We start from the raw sequence: 27,724 nt of genomic DNA, 5'->3' as shown, positions 1-27,724 counted from the left end.
GCCCCCACAGCCTGGCGCTGATCTGTAGCTTGCCTTTGTTATTCTGAGCTCCCCGGCTGACACGGGTTGGCGGGAAAACCCGGAGTGGAGCGCGTGTTCGGAGAGTGGCTGACACGCTGGGAAGTGAGTGCTCAGCCTTGTCACTGCTGGTGTGCAGAGCGCCTCCTGTGGGTTTTGTGTGTGTATGTCAGTGCTGCTGGAGGAAGAGGCACAATACCATAGATACAAACATAGCAACCAAGAGCAGAAGAGGGACAGCCTGGGAAGGAGACAGTGTGGACTCCTCTGCTGTGGCAAAACGTGGGTGTGGTTAAATTGCACTGGATATTGAGTGGGGCTTAAAGAACAGGTAAAGGGTTATTACACCTTTACCAAAAAGCTTCCTCTGTAGATATACATAAACCGTGGAGCTCTGAATAATGCCCTTGCTATAGGTGTAGGCCATTAAGTGACCTTGTGAAGCCTGACTGAAAAACTCCTAGGACGTTGCTGAGACACTCCCAGCTGTTACTGTTCACCATCACTCTCAAAAGCTGAGCTCAGAGCTACTGCAACCCGACACACGTGAGGGGCCGTCAGGGTGAACAGTAACACCTACAGTGAGGGGAAAAAAGTGTTTGATCCCCTGCTGATTTTGTACGTTTGCCCACTGACAAAGAAATGATCAGTCTATAATTTTAAAGCTAGGTTTATTTTAACAGTGAGAGACAAAATAACACTAAAATATCCAGAAAAACACATTTTAAAAAATGTAATGTTTCCACCTCCATGTTTGACTGTGGAGATGGTGTTCTTGGGGGTCATAGGCAGCGTTCCTCCTCCTCCAAACATGGTGAGTTGAGTTGATGCCAAAGAGCTTGATTTTGGACTCATCTGAGCACAACACTTTCACCCAGTTCTCTGAATCATTCAGCTGTTCATTAGCAAACTTCAGACGGGCCTGTACATGTGCTTTCTTGAGCAGGGGCACCTTGCGGGTGCTGCAGGATTTCAGTCCTTCACGGCGTAGTGTGTTACCAATTGTTTTCTTGGTGACTATGGTCCTAGCTGCCTTGAGATCATTGACAAGATTCTCCTGTTAAGTTCTGGGCCGATTCCTCATCGTTGTCATGATCATTGAAACTCTACGAGGTGAGATCTTGCATGGAGCCTCAGACCGAGGGAGATTGACAGTTATTTTGTGTTTCTTCCATTTTCGAATAATCGCATCAACTGTTGTCACCCTAAGTCAGAAGAAAGAAGCTGGACCGGCGCACTCCAGTGCAACACCTTTATTGAAATCCAATATAATCCATACAGTTACAGGATAACATAAATACAGGAACCAAACGGCTAATGCGTTTCACACCACCTATGGGTGCTTAACCACCTCAATACAGAGCACTTACACCCACTTCCTGCCCAGACCAATTTTCAGCTTTCAGTGCTCTCACACTTTGAATGACAATTACTCAGTCATGCAACACTGTACCCATATGAAATTTGGGTCTTTTTTTTCACACAAGTAGAGCTTTCTTTTGGTGGTATTTAACAACTAGTGGGTTTTTTATTTTTTGTGCTATAAATAAAAAAAGACTGTAAATTTTGTGAAAAAAATGCCCTTTTCTTTGTTTCTGTCATAAAATTTTGCAAATTAGTAATTTTTCTTCATAAATTTTGGCCAAAATGTATACTGCTACATGGCTTTGGTAAAATATAACCCAAATTAGTGAATATTATTTGGTCTTTGTGAAAGTTATAGAGTCTACAAACTATGCTGCCAATCACTGAAAATTGGTCACATCTGATCAGGCCTTCAGTACATCAGGTGTATCTCATTTCTTGAGACACTAACAAGTCAGGAAAGTACAAATACCCCTTTTTAGAAAGTAGACATTACAAGGTATTAAGTAAGTAGCATGGTGAGTTTTTTAAGTTGTAATTTTTTTCCCACAATTCTTTGCAAAATGAAGATTTTTTTTTTTTTTACAAAATTGTTATATTATCAGGTAATTTCTCACACACAGCATATGCATACAACAAATTACACCCCAAAATACATTCTGCTAGTCTTCCCGAGTATGGCAATACCAAATGTGTGAGACTTTTACACAGCCTGGCCACATACAAAGGCCCAACATTGAAATAGCACCTTCAGGCATTCTAGGAGCATAAATGACACATCTCATTTCTCAACCACCTATTACAATTTTGAAGGCCCTGGAGCACCAGGACAATGGAATCGCTCACAAAATGACCCCATTTTGGAAAGCAAACACCCCAACGTATAATCTATGTGGCATAATGAGTCTTTTGAATGGTTCATTTTTTTCCAGAAGTTTTTGGAAAATGTGGAAAAAAAATGAAAATGCATTTTTTTACACACATTTGTCAATTTATAAGATATTTCTAATACATAGCATGTATATAGCAAAAATTACACCCCCCAAAACACATTCTGCTACTCATCCTGAGTATGGCGATACCACATGTGTGAGACTTTTACACAGCCTGGCCACATACAGAGGCCCAATATTGAAATAGTACCTTCTGGTGTTCTAGGAGCATAAATTACACATCTCATTTCGTTCCTACCTATCACACTTTTGAAGGTCCTTGAGCACCAGGACAGTGGAATTACCCACAAAATGACCCCATTTTGGAAAGCAAACACCCCAACGTATATTCTATGAGGCATGGGCTGCAGATAGGTACTCGGGTACTCTAATGGGCTGGTGACAGGTACTCGGGTACTCTAATGGGCTGGTGACAGGTACTCGGTTACTCTGATTGGCTGGTGACAGGTACTCGGGTACTCTGATGGGCTGGTGACAGGTACTCTGTTACTCTGATGGGCTGGTGACAGGTACTCAGGTACTATGATGGGCTGGTGACTAGTATTCGGGTACTCTGATGGGCTGGTGACAGGTACTCGGGTACTCTGATGGCCTGGTGACAGGTACTCGGGTACTTTGATGGCCTTGTGGCAGGTACTCGGGTACTCTGATGGGCTACAGATAGGTAGTCGGGTACTCTGATGGGCTGGTGACTGGTATTCGTGTGCTCTGAAGGGCGATGACAGGTACTCAGATGGACTGTGACAGGTACTCGGTACTCGTATGAACTGTGACAGGTACTCAGATGGACTGTGACAGGTACTCTGTACTCAGATGAACTGTGACATGTACTCAGATGGCCTGTGACAGGTACTCGGGTACTCAGATGAACTGTGACAGGTACTCATATGGACTGTGACAGGTACTCAGATGAACTGTGACAGGTACTCAGATGGACTGTGACAGGTACTAGGGTACTCAGATGAACTGTGACAGGTACACAGATGGACTGTGACAGGTACTCAGATACTCGGGTACTCAGATACTCGTCTAATCAGATGAACTGTGACAGGTACTCAGATGGACTTAACAGGTACTCATATGGACTGTGACAGGTACTTTGATGGGTGGTGACAGGTCCTCTTAATTGAGGGGAGGCAATCAGTGTGATTGGTGTACACTGTAAGCGGTAATGAGATGTTACTGCAATCTCCTTCTCACACACGATCGGTGTGTGAGGAGGAGAACCCTGTAACACCTCGTTCCCGCTTTGTATTTACACTTAGTGATTGGCTGTGAAAGGATCACAGCCGATCACGTGGTAAACAGCCGCCGGCCAATTGCTGTTTACCAGCGTCGGTGACGAGCAGTGTTCCTGGGAACACGCTGCCACCGACGTGCACGCGCAGCGCATTCGCGTGCATGCACCGTGCAAAGTGGGGAGGTACCATCTGTGATCTGATGAAGTCACGGTCAATAACGAGGTAATTAGCCATTCCCACTGGCTGTTCACCCCCCTCTGTGACGAGCGGTGTCTCCATGACACGCCACCAACGACAGTACAGGGCTGCGCGCACACGATGGCGCGCATGCCCTGTTTAAATGGACGGACGTCATATGACGCCCGCCCAGAACAAGAGCTGCACCACCTTGCCGTCATATGATGGTCAGCGGGCGGCAAGCAGTTAATCATAGCTTTTGCCACCCTCTCACCAAGCTGCTTGGCGATGGTCTTATAGCCCATTCCAGCCTTGTCTAGGTCTACAATCTTGTCCCTGACATCCTTGGCCAGCTCTTTAGTCTTTGCCATGGTGGAGAGACTGGTATCTGATTGGTTGGTTGTGGACAGGTGTCTTTTATACAGGTAACAAGCTGAGATTAGTAGCACTCCCTTTAAGACACCTGGGAGCCAGAAATCTTGCTGATACTTATGGTATTTTGCTCATTAAAATGCAAATAAACATATAAGTTTTTTTAAATGCATTTTTCTGGATATTTTTGTTGTTATTCTGTCTCTCACTGTTGAAATAAACCTACCATTAAAATTATAGACCTTTCAAGGGCAAACATACAAAATCAGCAGGGGATCAAATACTTTTTTCCCTCACTGTAAGCGCTTCTTAGTACGTCTGAGGAGTTTTCCAGTCAGGCTGCATGAGGTACGTAAATGGCCTACACCTATAGCAAGGGCTATATTCAACTTTACTCAGAGCTGCACAGTTTATTTTTATCTACAGATGCCCTTTACCTGCATAGGCAGTTTTATAATAAAGGTGAATTAACTCTTTAAATGTAGTCTGAGTCTACTCGCTGTACATGGTGCTCATGTATGCTACAGTCCTTGTACCTACAAAATCCTCAAGGGCTGATCCACACTATTGCAGCTCTGCAACCTGCGTTTCTGTACCATTTCTGAAACACATCGGCAGGGAAATCTTGTGGTGCTTTTGCACCATGTGATTTCCAGGTGGTTCCTGCACCCATAAACACTCTGCATTTTTAAATGTGTGGGGGTGCTATTAAGGATGAATAGCGGCCCCACGCGTTTGGTTTTTCAAGAGCAGTACATTATGGCTGCAGGTGGGTGCAGGAACAGGTGTGATTCCTGCACCCGCAACCACCCACAATAGTGTGAACCTGGGCTAAAGCGGAACTAAACTCTCCTATCATTTTTAGCCAAGGAAGCTGCCATCTTAGCCTCTGTTTGATTTGCAACTGCTATGATGCAGCACATGTGATCAGTTGTGATACCATTGCGATAGCCATTTGATGGCTTGACAGTTTGGCTGAGAGCACAACCAATGTGACAGTTAAAATTCCCTGGAATTTAACTGTTTTCTGAAACTGTTAAGTTCCAATTTTTTACAAACTAAATGCCAGGTTTTTTTTATCTTAAGACCCCTTTCACACTGAGGCGATTTGCAGGCGCTATAGCATTAAAAATAGCGCCTGCAAAGCACCCATAAACAGCGGCTCCATTCACTCCAGTGTGAAAGCCTGAGGGCTTTCACACTGGAGCGGTGCGCTGGCAGGGCGTCACAAAAAACGATGGTAAAGCGCCGCTAAATATAGCGGTGTCTTACCGCCGACGCCTGAGGCGGCTCAGTGTGAAAGGACTTTTAAGCAGAACTTAATAAAAAATAATGTTCTTTAGCAAGGAACATACATTCCACATTAATAATTCTGCTATCAAATTGAGTGTGTGCTGTAAATTGTTTACAGTATTGCTCCTGTTTCATCTTGCTGGAGGCTGCCATTTCGCTTAAAGTGGAGTTCCACCCACTTTTACAACTCTTTAGCATCCCTCACTAAACTGTGCACTGTAAACAAATTGGATATTTTTTATTTTTTTTTTCTCAGCACCTACTGTATATCTGATGTATTCATTTTTCACTTCCTCCTCCCTGGCCGCGGCCCATCGCATCATTTCCTGTTTGCAATGCCTTCTGGGAGGGGGCGACAACCTCCTCTGAAACTGCCGTTGCTATGGAAACCTGACCTGAAACCTATTACACTGCTTGTGCTGCACTGAGCATGTGCGAGATCTGCAAGGATGAGCTCCAGGAAGAAATACAGTCTGGCTTCAGATGCCCACACTTAAGATGGCCATGGCCTGCTGTAAGTTTATAAAATAACAAACTACTGTTATAAACTAACAAAACAGACCTTAGTTTACAGACTAACTTTACTAGAATACATTAAGCTTGTGTATTATAGGGGGATTTTTATTTAAAAAGTATAATTTCGGCCGGAACACCACTTTAAGCCCAGCCACCCCGCAGTAAATCATGAAGCGGAACTAAACCCATTAATTTAACAGTTTCAAAAAACAGTTACATTCCTGGAATACTAGGATTGCTAACTGTCACATTGGCTTGTGTCCTCAATCAAACTTGTGTCCTCAATCAAATTATGGTGTCATAACTGATCACATGTGCAGCACCATGGCAGTTGCAGATCAAACAGAAGCAGCTTCCTTGGCTGTAAGGAATAGAAGGGTTTAAAGTGGTTTTAGAGGCAAAACGTTTTTTATCTTAATGCATGGGACCATAGGCAGAACACATGTATATAATAACATAAATTAAAACACTGCACTCAAAAAAACAGTGGATTCAATAGGCAGCGGTCCTTTATTATAGGTATTTATTAAATTTTTATTAAATACCATTAGGGATGCACCGAAATTTCGGCGGCCGAAAATAAACTGCCGAAAATAGTTTTTGGCACATTGTCAATAGGAAACTATTGCCGATAAAGGAGTCACCCATTGCGCGGGGGGGGTCTTCCTTGCTCGCCCCAGTCCTCCCCTTCTCACCTCCCTCCCACAGAGCGGCGATCTCCGTGTGTCAAGGAGTTGAATTGCACAGCCCGTAGTAACCCGCCTCCTGTGACAGACGACACACTGATCCAATGGCGGGACATTGAATCAGCATGAGGTGATCACAGGAGGCGGGACACTGTTACTGCGGCCCGGGCCATTCAATTCACAGCTCCAGGACACCCGCAGATCGACGCTCTGATCCGGGCACAGGTGAGGCTGCATCCAAACACAGGCAGGCTGCATATGACGGGCATTGGCAAGCTGCATATGACAGGCACTGGCAGGCTGCATGAGGGGAACAGGCAGGCTGCATATGATGGGCACAGGCGAGCTGCATCTGATGGGCACTGGCAGGCTGCATCTGATGGGCACTGGCAGGCTGCATATGACGGGCACAGGCAGGCTGCATCTAATGGGCACTAGCAGGCTACATCTGACGGGCACTGGTGAGGCTGCATTGATCTCTTGTATCATGTCTGCAGTCTCTGACCATCTCCTCTACTATGTCTGCAGTCTCTGACAATCTACTGTAGTATATCTGCAATCTCTGACCATCTCCTGTACTATGTCTGCAGTCTCTGACCACCTCCTGTACTATGCCTGCAGTCTCTGACCCTCTCCTGTAGTATGTTTGCAGTCTCTGACCATCTCTTGTAGTATGTCTGCAGTCTCTGACCGTCTACTATACTATGTCTGCAGTCCCTGACCATCTCATGTATTATGTCTGCAGTCTCTGACCCTCTCCTGTACTTTGTCTGCAGTCTCTGACCCTCTCCTCTAGTATGTCTGCAGTCTCTGACCGTCTCTTGTAGTATATCTGCAATCTTTGTCCATCTCCTTTATCATGTCTGCAGTCTCTGACCGTCTCCTGCATGATGTCTGCAGTCTCTGACTATCTCCTGTAGCATGTCTGCAGTCTCTGACCATCTCCTGTATCAGATGGTTATAGACTGGGGAAATAATACAAGAGATGGTTAGAGACTGCGGACTATATTTTCTTGAGCTTTTCTTACACCAAAGGTGCCAGTAATGGCCAACAATAAATTCATATTAATTTAAATTGATGATATTAATTAAAAAGTTGAATATAATACAATTGTATATAAAAATATAAATATTTTTTAAAAATTGTTTATTTGCGATATCGGTTTCGGTTTTCGGCCTAGTGCATCCTTCATTTTCGGTTTCCATTTTGGCACCAAAATTTCCATTCGGTGCACCCCTAAATACCATACACTAAAAAACAATCTTAAATTTTTACCAACAACATCTTTAGCTCAGCTATTGAAGCTTGAGCTAATAATTACTACAACTTCATAAGAAAGGAACAAGACCTCATAACATAAGCTGCACCAAGGGTGGAAAGGCGGTATATGCCTTATTTTCCAGATGACTGCCTCTAAAGTGACGCATTTTTTCCTTTTTTATAGGGGTTTACTCGTGCCAAAACCATTGGCAGCAGCATGTGACACCAATCACAGGTAAGTACATAACTGACAAATTTGAATCTATTTGTTTTTTTTTGTTTTTTTTAATCTGTCTGCAACGGTCCCATAATTGGGGGGGGGGGGGGGGGGGGGATTTTATGCTCCACCCCCCACCTCCATTTTATGAATTAGGATAAAAAAAACCTGTGTGCCCTAATACTTACCTGAGCCCCATCTCGATTCAGCGATATTGCACAAGAGCCTCAGCTGTCCAGGCCTCTCCCTCCTGATTGGCTGAAACACAGCAGCGGGCGCCATTGGCTCCCACTGCTGTCTGCTGTCAATCAAAGTCAGTGAGCCACTGAGGAGAGAGAGGGGGCAGGGCTTAGCTGCAGCTCCATGTCTGAATGGACACACAGAGCGGTGGCTCGGCTCAGGTGCCCCCATAATAAGCTGCTTGCTGTGGAGGGACTCGGCAGGAGGGAGGGGCCAGGAGCGCCGGCTGGGGACCCAAGAAGAGGAGGATTAGGGCTGCTCTGTGCAAAACCATTACACAGAGCAGGTAAGTATAACATGTTTGTTATCTTTAAGCAAAAAAATACTTTAATACACTTTAATTCCACTGTCAGTAGATTGACCTCTAAAAATTCAGCATCATGCCTAAAAATAGAGAGCAACTGAGCATGTGCAGAGCAGGGTAAGACTGTGTATTTCTGTTTTTTACAGAGTATAGACCCTTATTTTTAATGTTATACATAGCTGTACCTGCAAAAGGGGCTAGCCAGCATATCTTACATTAAGGGAACTTGCACACAGTACTGATGTACGAACATCAGATTCATCAGATTCATGGCAGAAAATTCCTGCATAAAAACTTGACGTTGGGCTGTATATTAAATTTGCGTATTCGTGCATTTTTGAATGTACGCATACACAGACGCATATATATTCTAGCTTTCCTTGGGTTGTCTCATGTGCACATATTTGTGTGTATACATGTGTAAAATAATGTCCAGCAACACATTTTTTGTATTTTTTTTTTTTTGATCTATACGCAGTGTAGGTTTTCCCGCCTGTATACGTAGGCCCGTTAAAAACAATGGGCTGCAGTTAGATCAGTAAAAAAAATGTCTGAATGCCTAAAAACATGGCATCTCAGGGTGCCCATGTGCAAGAGGTATGTAGCTGGGTGTGATTTTTAGTTGTTCCGACTTCCGACTACAACAGTGATTCTCCACTTACACAGGAATCCAACAGGTATGGAATATGTACTTACGGGGGGAGATGGGCGGAGCCTAGCGGAGCAGACATGCATTGTTAGAGCTCTGCACCGCTGAGGAGAGAAGAGAAGGACAAAGCGGAGCCTGCAGGCTCAAAAGGTATCCATTTGAACCTTTTTGCCCCAGGGAACAAACTGTGAAAGTTTGGGCAGGAAATATGGTACTGGGAGGAAACCGTGGCAGAAATAAAAATCACCTCACAAAGAGCTCACAGGCACTCACTGCAACTAAAGCAGCTCCAGTCACCTCACAAGATACAGCATCAGGGCGCTCTCACAGACAGAAAATGTCACAGCAAGACTCTCCATTTGAGTCAGATACAGAACAAATCCTCTCACAAACTTCTCCACAAGACTCCTCAGCATCCCCAGTAATATTATTACAATTTGAAAAGATGCTTCATAAGGCTTTAAAACAAACCTCAGACCAAATAACAAACAGCCTAACCAAAGAAATAAGAGAGCTGGGAAACCGCACCGCAGCCTTAGAAATAAAAATGGATGAAATTGAAATTACAACCCAAGTAAATATAACAGAATTGGAACAATTAAAAGAAGAGAATTTAATACTTCAAACTAAGCTCGAAGATTACGAAAATAGAGCCAGACGTTCAAACTTGCGCATAAGGGGAATACCTGAAACTGTGACAGACCTGCAATCTACTATTACTGCTCTATTACAAGAACTAAAGCCAGATATCCCTATTGAACATTTAGAACGGGACAGAGTACATAGAGCCTTCACAGCCAAAAAGAAAGATGGACCCCCACGTGATATAATCACAAAATTTCATTATTACAGAACGAAAGAACAAATACTAATTGCTGCAAGAGAAAAAAAGGAACTTAATTTTCAAGGACACAATTATCAAATTTTTGCTGACCTATCCCAACTTACTATTACTAAAAGACGATCCATGAAACCCCAACTAATGGAACTGCAACGCCACAACATTATGTATCAATGGGGCTTCCCCTTTTCAGTCAGATTTATCTACCAAGGTACAATTTACAGAAGCAGATCAGCAGATGAACTACAACAAACCCTTTTAAAAATAAATCTGACAGAACCCACAAACAGCAACTCTCCCACACGCAGAAGAATGACATCATCTTCACCTTCAGGCAGCACTCAGAAAATTTCAGAACAAAATGGGAATCATCATTCTCACAAAAGAGGCCGTTATGCCACATCATCCATGGACCAAGAAGATTCAATGGACTGACATCCTAATTCCTGATATCTCTTCATTTATTATACTAAGAGATGGTTCTCTATAAAAAACCTATATTTATAACTGAATGTAACTGCATTCTGATAGTCACACACTGTGTGGGATCATGTTACATTCCAGTTATATTTCTTATTACTTCTGATTCATATAGCCTTAGAATATATAAGTGAAATAAGGAAATTCTTGTTCAGTTATATATTATCAGGTAATAACAATAGATTTATTACTTTTTAGGACAAATATGTTCAATAATCCAGAAGTAATGGAAGCTTTTTCTTTCTTTTCTTAAAACAAATATATTAGTACCTAACTAGTTCCTAGAATTATGTTTTTGTTTATTATAATCTGAGGCAATACAATCTCAATTTTATGAGTTAACATATCTAAACGGTTACATATGAATAAAATATGTAACTGTTTACTCTAAAAGGGTTAAAATCCCAAAATAATTCAAACTATCTTCATTAATACCAAAGTTATTAACAGTACCTTTCTAACTGAATTATTTAGCCTAGGGCAAGACTTACCATATACAACCACCCTGGAATAAATAATTTCAACAAAAACTATATTCTGCACTCCAATTAATGAAACATCATTTTGATGTCTTTTGACATAGCACTTCTCTCCTGTAAGCGGAAGATCCGTGTACCCCCATTAGCCCTCCTCATTCTCCCAACCATATTATGTGGGAGTGTGACGAAGGCACTTATTCCCCTGAGAGAGATATTTACTCTCTTTCACGGGTAAATTGTGATTACTTGCAAAAAATTATTTATACAATGTATCATCTAATCTCATATGTTTTTTGCTTACTCTTTACTCCAGAATTCACCGGTTTCTTTTCTATCTATTCATCTCTTCAGTCCACACAGGTTGATCTGCGCAGTCAGCTCTGCATAACAAAAAGTAAGTCAAAACTATTTGATCTGTTGCCATGGCACCACTGAATATACTTTCCCTGAATGTTCAGGGAATAAATGTCCCTCAAAAAAGGACCAAAGCCTTCCGTACTTTTCATAACAAGAAGGCTCACATAGTATGCCTCCAAGAAACACACTTCACCAAAGATTCTACTCCAAAATATATTTCTCCTTTTTATCAACAAATTTACACGGCTTCTGCCTGTACCAAGCAAAGGGGAACTCTAATTGCATTTCACCGATCCACACCATTCACCTTATCATCAGAAATTAAAGACCCAGAAGGTAGATACCTGATACTCATGGGTTATATAATGGATACAGCAATCACTGTGATTTCCTACTACGCTCCTAACAAACAACCTACACCATTCCTCTCACATATATTACAAGTGATTAATACACACAAAATAGGAACAGTGATAATGTGTGGGGATTCGAACCAGGTCCTCCTCCCATTTCTAGATAAATCACCTTTTACACCATCCAAAATAACCTCTAGATTACCTTTTTCTCAACTTCTTTCCAAATACAATCTGGTAGATTCGTGGAGAGAAAGTAAGCCAATGAAAAAGAAATTCACTTATTTCTCGCACCCTCACCAAACCTTCACCAGAATAGATCATATTTTTCTAACAATAGGAATGATACCAGAAATTATTGCATCAGATATAATTCCGATTCCGTGGTCTGACCATAATGCAGTATACACTACTATAGCCTCAGCCATACCAAAAGCGCTTGACCCAACGTGGTACTTACCGGACATAATGCTCAAACACCCACTACATCAGATGGCCATTGAACAAGCTTTAAAGGAATACATATCAATTAATAATACAACAGACATCTCCCCAATAACTCTGTGGGAAGCTCATAAGCCTGTCTTGCGTGGTACAATACAAAGACAAATGGCACTATTTAAACGGGAACGCAAAAATCTAGCAAAAAAACTAGAACTCAATTTTAATGCAGCCTACATATCATTTCAAGATAATCCATCTCAGAGTACAAAATCTCATCTGGAAAAATCTAGATTGGAATACGATCTATTTCTCACTGAGTCAGTTGATAAATCCCTCAAACGCTCCAAACACAATTTCTACATGAATACAAACAAACTAGGTACATATTTGGCTCGGGCATTAAATTCAACTAACAAATCTTTCAAACCAATACGTTTGAAATTGTCAAAAAATTTTTACACTTGTAATCCAGTTAAAATAGTCCATAAATTTCACTCACATCTCGCAACTTTATACAAGACAAACAATGAATTTAATCCTACAAAGGCTGAATCCTTCTTCTCAAAAATAACCTTACCTGAGTTATCTCAGAATCAAAAAAGCAGTTTGGATGAGCCTATAACTATAGATGAAGTTGCTAACGCCATAAAAGACCTAAAACTTAGCAAAAGACCAGGCCCAGACGGCTACTCGGCTTTATACTATAAAACATTCTCAGAAATACTCTCTCCCATTCTCACTGAAACTTTTAACAAACTTCTAGATGGACATTCTTTTCGGCAAGAAACACTAATGGCAATTGTTTGTATGATCCCAAAACCCCTTTCTGATGATACTTCCTGTGTGAATTATCGGCCTATCTCTCTGTTAAACCTCGATATTAAATTATTAGCAAAAATAATAGCAAAACGCCTCAATAGCATTATAGGAAAATTAATACATAGAGATCAAGTAGGCTTCATGCCAAATAGACAGGCAGGCGATAATATACGCAGGGCAGTGTTATTGGCACATATTGCTAAAAAACGGAAAATCCCTTTATGTTTTCCTTGTCAAAAGAAGTTTATTGAGTATACAATGTTATAAAGATACATAAAGTAAGTTTACAAGGATCTATAAAGTAAGCTCATTGTTTTACAGTAGGGTTTATATAGGTAAATATCATGAAATTTCAAATATTAAACATTGGGTTCACGTAAACCTAAATTAAAGATATATATCATTTCCTTAGTTACTTTTGTAGGTATTTAAATGATTTATACCTACTATACATATTGTTTACAAGTAGAGTGTATATAGGTCAAATAAATTCTGATAATGAGCTTTAATCGTAAGGTGGAGGAAAGGAAAGAGAAAGAAGAAAAAGGGTTGAAAGGTAGAGGTATGGTCCACAAGGTTGTCCCGCACGTCAGTTTATTATTCTTTTTAGTTCTCTTTGAAGCCTTAGAATGGGTGTCTCTGTAAGTCATTTAATCTGTTACCATGGCAACAGGACAGAGTCATTGAAGTTTGACAGGAACTGTTGTTTTATCCAAGGATGCCAAAGTTTTTCAAATTTTGGAATTTGATTTTGATCGATGGCTACCATCTTAGCATGGGACATTGTATTATTCACTCTGTGAATTGTTTCTGCTAGTACCAATGTAGGAGATTTCCATGCCTTGGCCACTGTTTGTTTTGCAGCCGTTATTAGTTGGATCATAAGTTTGAATTGAGAGAGTGTTAACCATTCTGGTTTTAGATTAAGTAAAGTTAAATATGGATCTGGTTGTATTATTTTTTTAAATATTTTAGATGCAATCACGAAGACTTCCTTCCAGAAGGTTTGGATTACTGGGCACGTCCACCATATGTGTAAATATGTGCCTATTTCTGGGCATCCTCGAAAACAAAGAGCTGAGGTATTAGGTGAATATTTTGCCACTCTAGCGGGTACAAGGTACCAGCGAGTTAGGACTTTATAATTTGTCTCCAGTGCTAAGATGTTGGGTGAAGATGACTTAGATGTGAGCCATATGTTAGACCAGTCCGTGTCTTCTAAAGTTCGTCCCAGGTCCTCCTCCCACCGCTGAACGTAAGAGGGTCTATTAAGATTTGCTACTCCATATAATTGATTATAAAGTGATGAAATTGTACCTTTAGCAAATGGATCTTTTGTACAGATTGATTCAAAAATGGATAATTGGGATAATGGTGTATCCCCCTTTAGGAATGGTGTATAGAAATTTTTGATTTGGAGATATCTAAATATCTCAGAGTTTGGTAGATCATATTTTTCTCTAAGCGATGGGAATGAAAGGAATGATTTAGATGCTATGAAGTCATTTAGTGTCTGAATGCCTGATGTTGTCCAAGCTTTAAAAGAATTTGGGTAGATCCATGCCGGATAAAAGGCCGGATTTCTGATAAAAGAAAGGAGAGGATTGTGTGGAGATTGTAACTGATATTTGGTTTTTAGTTTATCCCAGAGAGATAGGAAGTGTTTAGTTATGGGATTATGAATTTTAAAGCGGTCTTTAGGATCAAGCCATAATAAATTTGATATTAATAGAGGGTCATTTTCTGAAGCCTCTATAAATACCCATAATGGGATTTCCTGTTTTGCATGGTATTTGGACAGACTGGCCAAATGTGCTGCTCTGTAGTAGTTAGTAAAATTAGGGTATCCCAGGCCTCCTTTATTTTTGGGAAGATGTAGTGTGTGTATAGGTATACGTGGTTTAGAAGAGCCCCATATAAACGAAGTTGCTCTTTTTTGTACTATTCTCAAAAAATAGGAAGGAATTGGAATAGGGAGGACTCTGAATAGATAAAGCAATTTGGGTAGAATAGTCATTTTGATTGCATTAATCTTCCCTATCCAGGATAAAGGAAGTTGCGACCATTGTTTTATTAGATTTGTGATCTGTCTTAATACAGGAGGATAATTGGTTGAGAATAAGTCAGAATGAGATGCTGTTAAATGAATTCCAAGATATGGGATTGATTTTTCTGCCCATGTGAATGGGAGTGCAGCCCTAGCCGGGATCAATTCCATGTTTGTGAGTGAAATATTAAGCACTAGGCATTTCTTAGGATTAATCATAAGGCCGGATAGGGCTGCAAATCCATCAAGAGCTGGTATTAAGTTAGGACCAGAGACCTGTGGTGATGATAGAAAAAGTAATATATCGTCTGCAAATATACATAATTTGTGTGTAATACCTCCTACTTCAATGCCAGTTATAGTTTGGTTTGTTCTGATGTATTGGGCAATGGGTTCGAGTATAAGGGCAAATAATAAGGGAGATAATGGGCAACCCTGTCGGGTACCTCTTTCGATATTAAAGGCTTCAGATTTGTATCCAGCATATTTTATATAGGCTTTGGGTTTATTATATAATGCTTTGATCCATGTTAAAAAGTGGGGTCCAAAACCCCATTTTTGTAATGAATATTACATATATTGCCAGGATACTGTGTCAAATGCCCTCTTAATATCGAGAGATAGAAAACATAAAGGGATTTTCCGTTTTTTAGCAATATGTGCCAATAACACTGCCCTGCGTATATTATCGCCTGCCTGTCTATTTGGCATGAAGCCTACTTGATCTCTATGTATTAATTTTCCTATAATGCTATTGAGGCGTTTTGCTATTATTTTTGCTAATAATTTAATATCGAGGTTTAACAAAGAGATAGGCCGATAATTCACACAGGAAGTATCATCAGAAAAGGGTTTTGGGATCATACAAACAATTGCCATTAGTGTTTCTTGCCGAAAAGAATGTCCATCTAGAAGTTTGTTAAAAGTTTCAGTGAGAATGGGAGAGAGTATTTCTGAGAATGTTTTATAGTATAAAGCCGAGTAGCCGTCTGGGCCTGGTCTTTTGTTAAGTTTTAGGTCTTTTATGGCGTTAGCAACTTCATCTATAGTTATAGGCTCATCCAAACTGCTTTTTTGATTCTGAGATAACTCAGGTAAGGTTATTTTTGAGAAGAAGGATTCAGCCTTTGTAGGATTAAATTCATTGTTTGTCTTGTATAAAGTTGCGAGATGTGAGTGAAATTTATGGACTATTTTAACTGGATTACAAGTGTAAACATTTTTTGATAATTTCAAACGTATTGGTTTGAAAGATTTGTTAGTTGAATTTAATACCCGAGCCAAATATGTACCTGGTTTGTTTGTATTCATGTAGAAATTGTGTTTGGAGCGTTTGAGGGATTTATCAACTGACTCAGTGAGAAATAGATCGTATTCCAATCTAGATTTTTCCAGATGAGATTTTGTACTCTGAGATGGATTATCTTGAAATGATATGTAGGCTGCATTAAAATTGAGTTCTAGTTTTTTTGCTAGATTTTTGCGTTCCCGTTTAAATAGTGCCATTTGTCTTTGTATTGTACCACGCAAGACAGGCTTATGAGCTTCCCACAGTGTTATTGGGGAGATGTCTGTTATATTATTAATTGATATGTATTCCTTTAAAGCTTGTTCAATGGCCATCTGATGTAGTGGGTGTTTGAGCATTATGTCCGGTAAGTACCACGTTGGGTCATGTGCTTTTGGTATGGCTGAGGATATAGTAGTGTATACTGCATTATGGTCAGACCACGGAATCGGAATTTTATCTGATGCAATAATTTCTGGTATCATTCCTATTGTTAGAAAAATATGATCTATTCTGGTGAAGGTTTGATGAGGGTGCGAGAAATAAGTGAATTTCTTTTTCATTGGGTTACTTTCTCTCCATGAATCTACCAGATTGTATTTGGAAAGAAGTTGAGAAAAAGGTAATCTAGAGGTTATTTTGGATGGTGTAAAAGGTGATTTATCTAGAAATGGGAGCTGGTTCGAATCCCCGCACATTATCACTGTTCCTATTTTGTGTGTATTAATCACTTGTAATATATGTGAGAGGAATGGTGTAGGTTGTTTGTTAGGAGCGTAGTAGGAAATCACCGTGATTGCTGTATCCATTATATAACCCATGAGTATCAGGTATCTACCTTCTGGGTCTTTAATTTCTGATGATAAGGTGAATGGTGTGGATCGGTGAAATGCAATTAGAGTTCCCCTTTGCTTGGTACAGGCAGAAGCCGTGTAAATTTGTTGATAAAAAGGAGAAATATATTTTGGAGTAGAATCTTTGGTGAAGTGTGTTTCTTGGAGGCATATTATGTGAGCCTTCTTGTTATGGAAAGTACGGAAGGCTTTGGTCCTTTTTTGAGGGACATTTATTCCCTGAACATTCAGGGAAAGTATATTCAGTGGTGCCATGGCAATAGATCAAATAGTTTTGACTTACTTTTTGTTATGCAGAGCTGACTGCGCAGATCAACCTGTGTGGACTGAAGAGATGAAAAGATAGAAAAGAAACCAGTGAATTCTGGAGTAAAGAGTAAACAAAAAACATATGAGATTAGATGATACATTGTATAAATTATTTTTTGCAAGTAATCACAATTTACCCGTGAAAGAGAATAAATATCTCTCTCAGGGGAATAAGTGCCTTTGTCACACTCCCACATAATATGGTTGGGAGAATGAGGAGAATGGGGGTACACGGATCTTCCGCTTACAGGAGAGAAGTGCTATGTCAAAAGACATCAAAATGATGTTTCATTAATTGGAGTGCAGAATATAGTTTTTGTTGAAATTATTTATTCCAGGGTGGTTGTATATGGTTAGTCTTGCCCTAGGCTAAATAATTCAGTTAGAAAGGTACTGTTAATAACTTTGGTATTGATGAAGATAGTTTGAATTATTTTGGGATTTTAACCCTTTTAGAGTAAACAATTACATATTTTATTCATATGTAACTGTTTAGATATGTTAACTCATAAAATTGAGGTTGTATTGCTTCAGATTAGAATAAACAAAAACATAATTCTAGGAACTAGTTAGGTAATAATATATTTGTTTTAAGAAAAGAAAGAAAAAGCTTCCATTACTTCTGGATTATTGAACATATTTGTCCTAAAAAGTAATAAATCTATTGTTATTACCTGATAATATATAACTGAACAAGAATTTCCTTATTTCACTTATATATTCTAAGGCTATATGAATCAGAAGTAATAAGAAATATAACTGGAATGTAACATGATCCCACACAGTGTGTGACTATCAGAATGCAGTTACATTCAGTTATAAATATAGGTTTTTTATAGAGAACCATCTCTTAGTATAATAAATGAAGAGATATCAGGAATTAGGATGTCAGTCCATTGAATCTTCTTGGTCCATGGATGATGTGGCATAACGGCCTCTTTTGTGAGAATGATGATTCCCATTTTGTTCTGAAATTTTCTGGGTGCTGCCTGAAGGTGAAGATGATGCCATTCTTCTGCGTGTGGGAGTGTTGCTGCTTGTGGGTTCTGTCAGATTTAATTTTAAAAGGGTTTGTTGTAGTTCATCTGCTGATCTGCTTCTGTAAATTGTACCTTGGTAGTTAAATCTGACTGAAAAGGGGAAGCCCCATTGATACATAATGTTGTGGCGTTGCAGTTCCATTAGTTGGGGTTTCATGGATCGTCTTTTAGTAATAGTAAGTTGGGATAGGTCAGCTAAAATTTGATAATTGTGTCCTTGAAAATTAAGTTCCTTTTTTTCTCTTGCAGCAATTAGTATTTGTTCTTTCGTTCTGTAATAATGAAATTTTGTGATTATATCACGTGGGGGTCCGTCTTTCTTTTTGGCTGTGAGGGCTCTGTGTACTCTGTCCAGTTCTAAACGTTCAATAGGGATATCTGGCTTTAGTTCTTGTAATAGAGCAGTAATAGTAGATTGCAGGTCTGTCACAGCTTCAGGTATTCCCCTTATGCGCAAGTTTGAACGTCTGGCTCTATTTTCGTAATCTTCGAGCTTAGTTTGAAGTATTAAATTCTCTTTTTTTAATTGTTCCAATTCTGTTATATTTTCTTGGGTTGTAATTTCAATTTCATCCATTTTTATTTCTAAGGCTGCGGTGCGGTTTCCCAGCTCTCTTATTTCTTTGGTTAGGCTTTTTGTTATTTGGTCTGAGGTTTGTTTTAAAGCCTTATGAAGCATCTTTTCAAATTGTAATAATATTACTGGGGATACTGAGGAGGCTTGTGGAGAAGTTTGTGAGAGGATTTGTTCTGTATCTGACTCAAATGGAGAGTCTTGCTGTGACATTTTCTGTCTGTGAGAGCGCCCTGATGCTGTATCTTGTGAGGTGACTGGAGCTGCTTCAGCTGCAGTGAGTGCCTGTGAGCTCTTTGTGAGGTGATTTTTAGTTCTGCCACGGTTTCCTCCCAGTACCATATTTCCTGCCCAAACTTTCACAGTTTGTTCCCTGGGGCAAAAAGGTTCAAATGGATACCTTTTGAGCCTGCAGGCTCCGCTTTGTCCTTCTCTTTTCTCCTCAGCGGTGTGGAGCTCTAACAATGCATGTCTGCTCCGCTAGGCTCCGCCTCCTGCCCCCCCCCCCCTTTATGCTTTCTATCTCTCGATATTAAGAGGGCATTTGACACAGTATCCTGGCAATATATGCAATATTCATTACAAAAATGGGGTTTTGGACCCCACTTTTTAACATGGATCAAAGCATTATATAATAAACCCAAAGCCTGTATAAAATATGCTGGATACAAATCTGATGCCTTTAATATCGAAAGAGGTACCCGACAGGGTTGCCCATTATCTCCCTTATTATTTGCCCTTATACTCGAACCCATGGCCCAATACATCAGAACAAACCAAACTATAACTGGCATTGAAGTAGGAGGTATTACACACAAATTATGTATATTTGCAGACGATATATTACTTTTTCTATCATCACCACAGGTCTCTGGTCCTAACTTAATACCAGCTCTTGATGAATTTGCAGCCCTATCCGGCCTTATGATTAATCCTAAGAAATGCCTAGTGCTTAATATTTCACTCACAAACATGGAATTGATCCCGGCTAGGGCTGCACTCCCATTCACATGGGCAGAAAAATCAATCCCATATCTTGGAATTCATTTAACAGCATCTCATTCTGACTTATTCTCAACCAATTATCCTCCTGTATTAAGTCAGATCACAAATCTAATAAAACAATGGTCGCAACTTCCTTTATCCTGGATAGGGAAGATTAATGCAATCAAAATGACTATTCTACCCAAATTGCTTTATCTATTCAGAGTCCTCCCTATTCCAATTCCTTCCTATTTTTTGAGAATAGTACAAAAAAGAGCAACTTCGTTTATATGGGGCTCTTCTAAACCACGTATACCTATACACACACTACATCTTCCCAAAAATAAAGGAGGCCTGGGATACCCTAATTTTACTAACTACTACAGAGCAGCACATTTGGCCAGTCTGTCCAAATACCATGCAAAACAGGAAATCCCATTATGGGTATTTATAGAGGCTTCAGAAAATGACCCTCTATTAATATCAAATTTATTATGGCTTGATCCTAAAGACCGCTTTAAAATTCATAATCCCATAACTAAACACTTCTTATCTCTCTGGGATAAACTAAAAACCAAATATCAGTTACAATCTCCACACAATCCTCTCCTTTCTTTTATCAGAAATCCGGCCTTTTATCCGGCATGGATCTACCCAAATTCTTTTAAAGCTTGGACAACATCAGGCATTCAGACACTAAATGACTTCATAGCATCTAAATCATTCCTTTCATTCCCATCGCTTAGAGAAAAATATGATCTACCAAACTCTGAGATATTTAGATATCTCCAAATCAAAAATTTCTATACACCATTCCTAAAGGGGGATACACCATTATCCCAATTATCCATTTTTGAATCAATCTGTACAAAAGATCCATTTGCTAAAGGTACAATTTCATCACTTTATAATCAATTATATGGAGTAGCAAATCTTAATAGACCCTCTTACGTTCAGAGGTGGGAGGAGGACCTGGGACGAACTTTAGAAGACACGGACTGGTCTAACATATGGCTCACATCTAAGTCATCTTCACCCAACATCTTAGCACTGGAGACAAATTATAAAGTCCTAACTCGCTGGTACCTTGTACCCGCTAGAGTGGCAAAATATTCACCTAATACCTCAGCTCTTTGTTTTCGAGGATGCCCAGAAATAGGCACATATTTACACATATGGTGGATGTGCCCAGTAATCCAAACCTTCTGGAAGGAAGTCTTCGTGATTGCATCTAAAATATTTAAAAAAATAATACAACCAGATCCATATTTAACTTTACTTAATCTAAAACCGGAATGGTTAACACTCTCTCAATTCAAACTTATGATCCAACTAATAACAGCTGCAAAACAAACAGTGGCCAAGGCATGGAAATCTCCTACATTGGTACTAGCAGAAACAATTCACAGAATGAATAATACAATGTCCCATGCTAAGATGGTAGCCATCGATCAAAATCAAATTCCAAAATTTGAAAAACTTTGGCATCCTTGGATAAAACAACAGTTCCTGTCAAACTTCAATGACTCTGTCCTGTTGCCATGGTAACAGATTAAATGACTTACAGAGACACCCATTCTAAGGCTTCAAAGAGAACTAAAAAGAATAATAAACCGACGAGCGGGACAACCTTGTGGACCATACCTCTACCTTTCAACCCTTTTTCTTCTTTCTCTTTCCTTTTCTCCACCTTACGATTAAAGCTCATTATCAGAATTTATTTGACCTATATACACTCTACTTGTAAACAATATGTATAGTAGGTATAAATCATTTAAATACCTACAAAAGTAACTAAGGAAATGATATATATCTTTAATTTAGGTTTACAAGAACCCAATGTTTAATATTTGAAATTTCATGATATTTACCTATATAAACCCTACTGTAAAACAATGAGCTTACTTTATAGATCCTTGTAAACTTACTTTATGTATCTTTATAATATTGTATACTCAATAAACTTCTTTTGACAAGGAATATGTACTTACATTGGTCCAAGCTGTACCAGTAAATGTAAATATGCAATAAAATTATACCTGGAGTTCTGCTTTAGGGTAAAAACACCCAGTATCTTTCCATGCCCACCTGTACCCACCTACTTACCATGGTCCCTTTTAACTGCCACCAAGATGATCTGCCCCGCTCCCCTGAATTTCCAGGTTGTATAGAAGAGACTCAGGATAGGGAAGTGACAGGCTCTGTCTTTGCTGCTGTCACTTAAATTACTATGAGGTAGGAGCAGGCGGTGTAGCTTGTCAGACACTGTGGGGGGAATTAAGAAAAAATTGTGCAAGTACAATGCTGCTCCTAATTAACAAAAGGGGCGCAGGTTTGTAAATTTAGAAATTTTCTCCCTGTTCTGTGTGGCTGTGACAGACACAGGAGAGCTGGGGGTGAATGCTCTGATTCCTCTGCCCCCCCCAGCTCGACTTAGAGCGGGTGGGAGGAAGAGGGTTGTTCACCCTGCAGGCTCTGCTCTTGAAGCGTAATCACTGCAAGTGTAGAGAGAGGAATGAGTGCTGTCTGCTGACAGCTCATATCCAGTACAACAGATTACACCTGGCAGGAATTTTCTGCAGGTTTCTATATGGAAAATTATATGGAAATAACGTTTCCTCTGTTAATCAGGTGCAGATCTAAGCTAGTTTCTGCTTCATTTAGAAAATGGTGCAGATAGACCTGAAACAGGGTTATCCGCTCTGATAATGTGGCGTACACCACTTCTTTATAATGGCCACTTCATTATAATGGCACAGGAAGCTTAGCTAATTTCCTTGTGTATATTTTAGTGGACTCACACATGCCCGGAGCATGAAGATATGTTTGTGTATGTTTGTTAGCTGTATGTTTGTTAGCTGGCTAGCTAACGGAAACACCTGCAAAAAAGGAACTCTATGGCAGCAGTGTGGGTAGTGACCTAACTGCAAGCAAAAGGTCATGTATAAGGAAGAAGACTAATTTTAACCTGTTGTCATCGACAGCGTGCATATGTGCAGCTGCTTGGTGGGTGGGCCTTAACACCAAGCAGCTGCATATATGCAGCCCTGTGTACACAACTTACCATGCTGAGAGTGTGCTCCCTGCATGCTCTCAGCATGCCCAGATAGCAAGGATAACTTTCCACAAATTTGCAGCAGTGTTGAATTGTAAGTCTATTAACTTGCTGCACATTTTCACTGGTAAGTTGTACACTTGCAGAGCACTTGAAGCACAAGTTCTAGTTAACACTTTTCCAAGTAGTAGCAAATTTGCGTAGCAAGTCTCTAGCAAGAGCAAAGTTGCTGTAGGGAGTCTACAGCATGAAAATTCAGCCACAGTGACCCCTGTGGTGGGATGACTATTGCACAACATAACTGAACCAGAACTTGCAGCAGACTTGCAGAATGTTTGCAAAGAAAGTTGATCTGGAGTCATGCGATGTGGACTTGCTCCAGTTGTGCAACAAATTTGTGAAGCCTGGCAAGTCTAGCAATAGCTTAGCAAGTCATTTCCAAACTTGTATCACAATTGCTTGCTATCTGGGTGGTGGCTGGCGGGGATCAGTAAGCTCCCGATGCATACTTGCAATCAGGAGCTTTCCGGTCATGTGACAGCCAATCACAGCGGTCACATAACCTGAATGCCCGCCTCTGCCTCCCAGCTTTTAGAACTGTTAAAGGGCCAGGAGGCAGTCAGCGATCATTCTGAATGGGAGGGACTGGTTCATAATAATTAGCTGGCACAATTCTCAGTGTTCTGATGACCACATCTCTTTATAAGTAGTTAACCCTTAGGGAGTATCTCATCAAAACTAAAATTTCTCTTGCAGAGGATGCCTAAAATGTGATTTGTATCTTAGTGCATACTTCTGGGAAAAGCACACAAGCAGGAGATGACATATCCTTTGGGTGTTTCGCACAATAATGGCGCGTACACACGATCGGAATTTCTGACAACAAATGTTCTATGTGAGCTCGTTGTCCTAAATTCCAACCGTGTGTAGGCTCCATCGGACTTTTGCTGTCGGAATTTCCGACCACAAAAATTTGAGAGCTGCATCTCAAATTTTCCGACAACAAAATCCATTGTCGTAAATTTCGAGCGTGTGTAGACAATTCCGACACACAAAATTCCACGCATGCTCTGAATCAAGTACGAAACGAAAGCACTCGGTCTGGTAAAACTAGCCTTCGTAATGGAGATAGCACATTCGTCACGCTGAAAATTTTTTAATCTTTTAATGCAGCGCATTTTCTTCTTCTTTATAATGCTAGAATAATGAAGTTGTTTTGCTGCTGATTTTCACACAGCGTTCTAACAAATTTATTTCTTTATTATTTCTTGTGATCTCCTGAATAATCTTTATTATTTTTTTTGCCAGATCTCCAGAATAATGTTTATATTTTTTTTTATAGTGATCTACATTTTTTTATCAAGATCTCCTGATTTTTTTCCCCTAGTGATATCCATAATATTTTTTTTCATTTTGTGTGTCAAGTTACCACAACACCATTATTATCTTGTATTTTTTAACCTCAAGAAGATTGGTTGGTGTTGGTGTCCCTTGTTAATTTGACATTGTATTTTTGAAATATACCTGCCTACTCACAAACAAACTGTCCTTTTTGAAATAAAACACATAGGCAAGTATTTGTGATAAAAAAATAGACATTTATTAGGGGTCATAACAAAATAAAGAGGAAGGCAACGCTGGATAAACTGGTGAAATTGGCGAAGCCTTTGTATTCCAGGGCAGACATCAATTATTTGACAGGCAAAATTGGTAGCCCGAGGAATCCATTTAATAGGGAGCACAATCCGGTCCAGGACTCTGAGAGATCGGGAGCAGCAGCAGATGACATATATGTCCCGAGGCTGTGGTCTTACAACAGCCTGCATCTTTTGTCAGACCAGAATGAACCCAGGCCATCACTCTCTTGTCTTCTTTCCACGCTTGCTTCCACGCTTGCTTCCAGGCTGTGGCTCTGGTGTTGGAGTTGTGGCAGGAGGTGGAGGAGGATGGTCCAACTCACACAGGTGGGCTTTGCTTGTGAGTTTGCCCCTCAACCCCTTATTTAGGGCCTGATAGATCACTTCCTCACAAATGAGGGGTTGGCCCACCTCCATTTCCTGCATTTTGCTGGCAGCCATGCAGGCATAGGCCTCATGAATATTGGGGGTGGTTCTGAGGGCTGCAGTAGCCTCCCGAATCAAAGAAAGCGCTGACTCTTCCATGTTCCTCCCCTTCCTGGTCCTTTTTGTTGGAAGGCGGGGGGAGGAAACTGGGATTCGGTCTGACTACTGGGCCCGGCCACCTCCTGGCTGCCACTTACCCCCACCTCCTCCTGGCTGAGACTTTCCACGGCCTCCTCCTGGCTGAGACTTTCCACGGCCTCCTCCTGGCTGAGACTTTCCACGGCCTCCTCCTGGCTGAGACTTTCCACAGCCTCCTCCTGGCTGAGACTTTCCTGTGTATGAAAATAGGACATAGTTTTAGTTTTTTGGTCATCAATCACACACAATTTTGAGCTCATGACTGTTGCAAATTGAATGTTAACAAATAGAAAAGACTATCATTCTGACCCCAGCATTTTTCATTCTTGTCCCAATCATTTTTGGCTACTATTGTCTATTGATATGTAAACCACTTTGTTAATTCAGAAATTAGTGATCAATAATAACATCTAGTTAACATCATTAATTTTTTGACCAGAAATATGTTGAACAATGCTATACCTGGCTCAGGCTGGGCTCCTCCACATCCTTTTCCTGGGTGGAAGGCCCAGGTTGTACGTCGGAAACCTCAGCTGGGGTGGAAGGAAGAGTGGAAGGAAGGGTTGAGAGTGATGGCCTGATTTCAGTCTGGTCTGACAAAAAACGCAGTCTGTCGTAGTACCAGAGCCTGGGGACATAAATGTCATCTGCTGCTGCTCCTGATCTCATGGAATCCTGGACCTTCTTGCGCTCCCTATTATATGTGCTCCTCAGGCCAACAGTTTTGCACTTCAAATAGGGGGTGGTTGCCGCGGGAATCACCGGCTTCACCAATTCCAGCAATTGATCCAGCGCTGCCTTCCTCTTTATTTTATTATTATAAAAAGGGTGTTTTACCTGACAGACAGGGCAGCTCCCTGTATTTATCAATGAAGCTAGGGAGGAAGTCGTGATCGTTGAATCTATCCATTTTATCTGCAAGACACAACACAAGACAAATCCTAATGTCAGGCTAAACTCTCCTAATCTTGTCCCGATATAGGCCTCAATCTATAAGCAGTATAGGCCACTGATGCCCCAAGGTAAAATTGTACCTTTGTTAGCACAATCTGCACTTGCGCTACTCCGTCCTCCGCTCACAGAGGACATCAGAGGACACCAGGAACCCCACACGTCCTAAAGAAGGGGAACTCAGCACACCACAATCTGAGGATGTGGAGGAAGAAGAGGTTTATGAAGTGGGTGAAATAGTTACCCCAACAGGTCAGTGTCTGAGACCACAGCTTCAGGTAATAGATGGATGCCTGCATATTTATAATACATTGTGTGTTTTTTTATTTTAGGTGATGTGGATCTTGTGGAGAAGAATCTCATTTCACAAATGCAAGTGCACAAGTACTCATTGGGGAGATCATGGTGTGCAATCGTGAATTACAGAAGATTAATGAAGACATCAATGATGTTGAAAAAAGACTCAAAATCATCATAGATGTTTTAGGCAGAATCTAAAACACCCCAAAATTATTCAAGTTTGTTGTTATATTTTTTATTTTTCAAACAATTTTAAAGTAATTTGAAAGCCAAATTTTGAAGATGCGCACAGTGTTTCAGCATGTGCTATCTGCCATCATGGGATATCAGTGTACGTGTTTTGTGGGTGCAACCTCTTCCTCGGAACTAAAGTAGGTGAGAGGAAGGGGTTGCACCCCCAAAACACGTCCATTGATCCCCCATGATGGGAGCTAGCACATGACATTAGGCATGGGATCAGGAGTGAAATCCCCATTTTGACTCCCAATTTGTGTGCATCTTCAAAATTTGGCTTTCACAGGGGTGACATCACCCCATCTGATAAAGGCAAGATCAACACAGTTTGGACGTACTAATGTCTGATATTGCCTTCACTTTGTCAAAGTTGAACATTGTAAGTTCCTGAGTTGTGTATGTTATGGTTTTAAACATGCCTGTTTAACCCAAAAAAGGCTATTTGTACTGTCAAACATAAAAATGTTATACAACAAATAAGTTGGTTTGTTCAAAAACCCTTTTCTGACGCACATGTGAATGTGCACAGAGTAAAATGTTTTATACTGAACAGTGTGTGGCTTCTTCTTTCAATGCCCAATACCAGTTTTTGGAGTAAGTTGGTGTTTACAGTGACAATGGGGGTATTTACTAAAGGCAAATCCACTTTGCACTACAAGTGCACTACAAGTGCAGTTTCAGCTTGCAGTACACTTGTAGTGCAAAGTAGATTTGCCTTTAGTAAATAACCCCCCACAGTGCTCTAAAATTTGCCCCAATTAGCCCATTTTCGGGATTCAAAGCAATTAATTCATGGTGCTGAAAAGTTGTTTTTTAATCATT

At 40.3% G+C, this 27,724-nt stretch overlaps 1 long non-coding RNA gene across 1 annotated transcript; it reads left to right on the top strand.

Annotated features, from left to right (window-relative positions):
• Window positions 1–27,327, top strand: LOC141105331 (uncharacterized). The gene is made up of 3 exons (XR_012235573.1): window positions 1–123; window positions 8,067–8,117; window positions 26,701–27,327. It is a non-coding gene; the product is annotated as an uncharacterized lncRNA (long non-coding RNA).
• Window positions 27,328–27,724: the final 397 nt, after the last annotated feature.

The sequence above is a fragment of the Aquarana catesbeiana genome, linkage group LG08, assembly GCF_042186555.1.
Source record: "Aquarana catesbeiana isolate 2022-GZ linkage group LG08, ASM4218655v1, whole genome shotgun sequence".
Lineage (NCBI taxonomy): Eukaryota > Metazoa > Chordata > Amphibia > Anura > Ranidae > Aquarana > Aquarana catesbeiana.
Note: the sequence above shows the minus strand (reverse complement) of the source record. Positions and strands in the feature narration are given on the sequence as shown.